This window comes from Cinclus cinclus, chromosome 23 (genome assembly GCF_963662255.1).
Source record: "Cinclus cinclus chromosome 23, bCinCin1.1, whole genome shotgun sequence".
In the NCBI taxonomy this organism is placed as follows: domain Eukaryota; kingdom Metazoa; phylum Chordata; class Aves; order Passeriformes; family Cinclidae; genus Cinclus; species Cinclus cinclus.
In genome coordinates this window covers 5,499,591-5,505,761 of record NC_085068.1, presented here as the reverse complement: position 1 = coordinate 5,505,761, position 6,171 = coordinate 5,499,591, and positions in this window count along the sequence as shown.

Here is a 6,171-nt window from a genome sequence, read left to right as displayed (position 1 = left end):
GTCCCTCTCCAAGGAGGGGATGTGTCTCTTTCAGGAATGCTGCTCAATATTTAAGCTCAGTCTGTGCAATATGTGAGGTACCTTAGCATTCATTATCCTGTTTGTGCCAGCATCTCTGCTGAGTCCCCGGTGCACTGGGGAGAACCATTTTACTGCTACAGCAGCAGCACTAAGGTGTGCTGTGGCAATTACAGGGGAATATAAATTTTCAGCTCTCCTGAAATCGCAGCACTCCTATTAAAGCAGCCCACTGGCTATGTGCTAAATTTGCCCAGACAGTGGCAGGGCCAGACAATGATGGCCTGTGGAGATCCTCTGGAATAGGCCATGTGCTGCTGGGTTGGCTGTGGATGAAATGCACTCCTCTGTCACTGGCTCTCCGGCTCAGAGCACTTCCAAGAGAAAAAAAAAAAAAAATTAAAAAGGAGCAGAACAAGCGGCAGCAGCACAATAGGCTTTCTTTGAAGCAATTCTTCCAGGTATGTGTGCACTTGCTCCCTGGATCTGCAAGTATTTGTCAAATAAATTCAATTAATTTTCTCAAACAACCGTTTCTGCTTTTCATTGGAATCTCTGCCATCCAGCTCACCCATTGACATTTGAAGTTCCATTCCCCAGAGCCACAATAGCCAGGAGGAGCAGAGCTGCAGTGTCTCAGGGGGCTGCTGGTCACCAAGCTGGGCACAGCAGGGGACAGTTCTGCCACTTTTGCTCTGCAAAGCCCTCACTCCATGAGCAAGGAAAGCTCTTATCTGGATCACTGGCTCCAGGTAGAATTTGCAATCGGAAGAAAAACAGATGACAACAGAGGAAGTTTGGAGGTTTGAATGGCAGGCACAGACACCTGGAGAATCCTTGCCGTGTCCTGCCTTGGAGCAGAACAGAGCAGAGGTCATGTCCATAGCCAGGGCGACTGTCCCCCTCCTCCCCATCACCCTGTGGCTGCACTCCCTGAGCTCAGACGAGAACCCCGTCTCACAGAGAATGCCAGAGAGCCCCGGCGGCAGCCGGCATGGCTGAGGGCAGCAGAGCACAGAGCAGCGACTTGGAAATCATCTCCGCCTGTCTCAAAGCTGCCTGTGTGCTGTGAGAGCAGCTCCATGCGGGAGCCAGACGGCTGGGATCAGACAGGCACCGCACCGCCAGGCTGGTGCTTGGCAGCTCCTGCCGAGGGATGGGGGAGCGCACGCCGCACGCCTCCGCTCCCGCTGGAGAATCCTCCTCTGCGGCTGGAACACTGCAAAGGCTCCTCTGAGGGACACCCACCCTCCACCTCCCCTGTCCCTGTCCTGACCGGAGGGAGGACGGAAGACCTCACAGAATGGCTGCACTCACAACATGCCTGTTCCCACACCTTCCTCTCCAGCCCGTTGCTTCTGAGAACATTCTTGCCTCTGAGTTTCTCATCTCCTTCCAAAACATGACGCATCCCTTAAACTGACTCGAATGTAAACGATGCAAATGCAAGGAGAAGGTAATTAGTCTCTGGAGACTACAACTGGGTTTTAAGCAACGAAATCATTGGAAATGAGTTCTATTTCACCTCACTGAGAAAGGAAGAAATCCCTCAAGAGTTGGTCTGGGGAGGGGTGAGTTGCAGCCCATCGCTGCTGAAAGCTGCCACCCTTCTCTTTCAAGAACTGCCTTTGATTTAACCTGCCTGTGAGGCTTCATTCCCCAAAGCAGGACAGGAGGAGGCTCAGGCAGCAACCCCCAGTGACACACACTGTTCCCATCTCCATCTGCTCAGCCCATGCAAACACACCACCCCTAAAAACCCCCAAATGCTTATCCCCTGTGCCCTGAAATTCACCCCGTGGGTTCTGCCTCCCTGCAGCACCAGCTTGCCAAAACCCACTCCTACTCTTGGCCATGGAGGCCTGAAAGTCATTCCTACCCTGGCCCAGGAGCTGCAGCTGCTGTCGACTGGCTGGGCTCATATGTTCCAAATCACCCTAATGGCACTTCAGAAATGCAAATAAAAGTGAGATTATGATATTTTACGTAAATAAGCAATGTGGCAATCCCAGCCTGGCTTGGCCTGCCAGGCGAATTCACTGGAGAGATACTAACATTGAAATATGTGAGCATGTTTGCATGGAACATTTATTGTATAACTCTGGGCTCCAATAAAGCCCTGTATAAATTATTCATTTTGGAATCGAGATGAAATGCCAAAACCCACCCACCAAGGGACTGCTTTTATTACTACCAGAGATCTAGTCTTAGTTAGCAGCTAAGCTGTTAACACAGCTCACAAGGTGATTCTAAACGGGGAATAATCCTTTGCCTTGGTGTCACCATGTGCCCTGTTCGGAGGGCAGCGGCCGGGGACCCGCACACTCACACATGCTGCTTTAGGGGGGAAAAACGTGTCCTGACGAGTGTAAACTTCTTCCTGCTGTGCTCATATGGGGAGCTGGGAGGGCAAGGAAGTATTTGTAGCGAAAACCAGAGCTGGCACAAGAGCCCAGCACGGCTCAGAGCCTCAGGAGTACAGACCCCAGGAGCAGCCCCCGCGGGTGTGCCCACGGAGCACTGCGGGCACCGCGGGCTGGCTCAGGGCACCGAAGTGTGACTGCTGGGCACACACAGCGCCAGCACCTCCCGTACCAGGACACAAAATCCCGGGTAGCGGTTGCCATGGCAACTCCTCTTCTTAAACACCGCTGTTAAACTGTTGCATCCAGGGCTCCGCCAGCATCCGAGCATCGCGGGCCCCTTGCGAGCTTCATCACGAGTGCTGCAGTAATGACAGGACCCTGTCCTTGTGCTCTAGTCCTTGTCCTTTGGTCCTGGTCCTGGTCCTGGCCGGGATGGGCTTGTGCTGCTCCCTGCCTGACATACCGTGCTGAGGCACAACCACAGGTTGCTGTTCTTTCTGGAGCTGAACATTAAGGAGCCAGTTACCAATTTGCTGTTGAAAACGACTTTTTTTCCATCTCAAATACCTGCAGTGCCCAAGGTCCCCAGGTGTAGCTGCCATTAGTCTTCCACTCACCCCTTCCTCCCACCTTATGCCTCCCCCTCTGCAGTTGCCAGGAGGCAAAACAAAATGATGGATCATGGATGTGAGTTTGGGGACTGCTGACTTCCCTGATTTGAATGGGGAGGGCTGCAGAGACTTTTTTTGAGCTGCATGTAGCCTGCCCAGCACCACCTCTGGCCCACTCAGGTGGGTGGGAGGATTCTCCTTCAGCTTCCACACAGCCTCTCTTTCCCCCTTCTCCTCCAGCTGGGGGTAAAACTCAATGGTCTTGAAGGCTTTTTACAAAATAAATTGTTCTGTGGGTCTGTGATTAGTCTGTGATTCTGCATTGACTGTGCTGACAGCACTGAACATCCCAGCCAGGGAATCAGAAACCCATGAGTGCCATTGCAGTCCCAAGACACCCAGCCCTGCTGGCACATGATGTTCTGGGAGCACATCTGGGGATGGCAGCAGCAGTAGCAGTGTTCTATTCCAGCAGTAGCAGCCCAGCACTTGCACAGTCACAGACATCCATAGTCTGAGGCATCCCGTGCAGCTGCAATAAGTTCTCCTTCCCTAATGTAACTTTTTTTATACCAGCAGCTGTCTCAGCCTCCAGCAGGGTTTTATGGATCATAAGAAAGGCTAAGTGAAAGTTTTTCTTTTTTTTTTTTTTTTTTTTTAATCAGATCAAACACTCAAAATTGAATGGCTTGGTGTGGTCTGGAGCAGGGAGCAGTGACAGGTGGAGGGGAGTTGCTGGTTCCCTGGCAAGGGACACGTGTCCCGCAGCTGTGCCATGGCTCTGCACCATCCTCCAATGACACCATTTTTGGCCTCAGAGCAGGGATGGGAGATGGGAGCCAGAAGGGCAACAGTGACATGGTGATCTTGTGCACCAGCCTGCTCTTGGCTTGTTTTGGCTGCAGGGTGGGGAATACTCTCACTGCAGGGAATGCTAATAAGGGGTTTTGTGTGTGAGAGAGAAATAGAGGTGAAACCACCTATCACAACTGTGAATAATGGAATTATGAGAGTAATAATTACCCATGCATGAGATTCCAGGCAGAACAATCATCACAAGTGCCGTATCACCAACTATCTGGGTCTCCACAGACATCTCCCACTCCTTGGTTTGTATCACACTACACAGCTCTGGGCAGCTCTGATGCTCCACCACAGCTGCCAGCCCTGGGACCAGAGCTGTCAGGACCAGGGGAGCCCTGTGAGAGCATTTTCTTGCTTGGGGAAGCAGTCAAGTGATTTCTTTCCCTTGTAACCCCATGTTCAGAAGGTGAAGACAAACACACCCTTGTCTACAATTGGACCTCAGTGGTGGAAGACTCCATGGATGGGTTAGGAAATATGTTTAGGTGCTAGGATTTTAAACAAAACTTCATTCTGGATAAGTCTGGAAAATGCGTCTTGGGCTTCAGAGGCCAAGTGGTGACATCTCATTGTGCAGGAGACATGAGACTGTACCAGACTGTGACATCTTTAGCAGGAATTTTATCTTCTCGCCCACAGCAGTATGATTTGGGAGGCTCCATGTTTTGGCAAGGAGATGATCAAATGGCTCTGAGGACCTGGAGCCAGCGGTGTCACAACCTCTCCACTAAGTTGGTGTTTAAAACCTGTGCTAGAATGCTGATTGCACAAGTTCCTGAGGCTGCCTCTCCTCAGCATCAGCTGGTTCTTGCAGGGAGGAGCCAGACAGATTTTGGCTGCCAACAGGGCTGGGTCTCCTGCCCACCTCCCTGGGTGTGCAGGGGAAAGGAAAATGGGATCAGAACCTACCCTTCCTTTGGAGACGGGCAAACATCCCTCATGTGCAGGGCCAGGGGGCTGAGCTGTGCCCCCCCTGTTTGTGCAGTTCATCCATCTGATCTTACTCAGGGGCTCCCTGCACCACTCGGTGCTACCTGGGGGAGTTTGCTATGGCTTCCCAGCTGGATCATGCCTGGCAAGTGCAGCTCAGAGGGACCATGTGCCAGACCCCTTGTCACCTGCCCCAACCACTGGAGGAGAATCTCATCCTGTGCCAGCATCTTCCTACACAGTGTCGCGTGGCACACTGAGGAAATTCACCCTGCAGAAATACAAAGAACAAGGAAAAGTGTCACTCAGCATATATTTTTTTACAGTCCATTATCTTACCCTTGCCAGCTTTTAGTCTGTTATTGCACCAAGCCATTAAATCCCCTCCATGAGGGCAACATGCTATTTGTGAAACACAGTATAATGGGACCATTAAATGCCTCCCCTCCTCACCACAGTACTGCTCCAGGAGAGGCATTAATATCCACATTCACAAAACCAATCCCTTAGTTCCAGGTTATTTGCCCTTAATGCAATGATATTGCCGAAATCCCCCCTAAAATTAGCCCGGGTGATTTTAACAAAACCAATAAAGCGTATTAATTAATAATCCCCGTGTTGAATACATGAATACAAACAGGTCGTTCTAGCTGTCTGTGAGCTCTTTCAGGAGCAGAAGGGCTTGTGATTTCTTGACGACGGTCACCAGAGGACAGGAATAATTTGCAGTCGAGTGGCTCGATGGAGTCACAGCTGACTTGCCCTGAGAGCGGGGCCCCATTTGTTGCTGTGAGACTGGCGCCGCACTCCGTGTTCACTGGTATTTCCATTTACTGCCCTTCCCTCGTCTATTTTTGAAAAATAATTAAACAGCATTTCCAGTTCAATACTGTTAGGCTCTATTAGTAATACAATCTAAGGCGCAGAATAAAAATAACAAAGGCAAGCCCTACTGTCTTCCTGAAGCCTGCAGCCCTTCTCCAGGATGCAGACCCATTCCAGGGCTCCCTACTGTCCCTGTCCCTGCTGAGGCCATCTCGCAGTGATGGGGACAGGGATGGGGATGGGCTGCCAGTGGAGCAGAGCCTGGCTCTGCCAGCTCAGCCCCCGGCTCCCCTCTGTGCTCTCCAGAGTGTCCTTGTTCCCCGGCCCACAGCTCCACTCGAAGCACACAGCTGAGCCATCTCTGCTCTTTTCCTGCTCCTGACTTAGCGGCTAAGGCTGCTGGCAGAGTTTGCCAGCCAAGGAGAACATGAGAAACAGCAAGCTGTGATTATTATCCACCCCCTTCTGAAAGCCTTGTCATTAGCAGGGTGACACGGGGACAGCCACTGAGGGGCTGTGGGCATGTAGTGAGCGGGGAGGACCATCCAAGGCCAAAA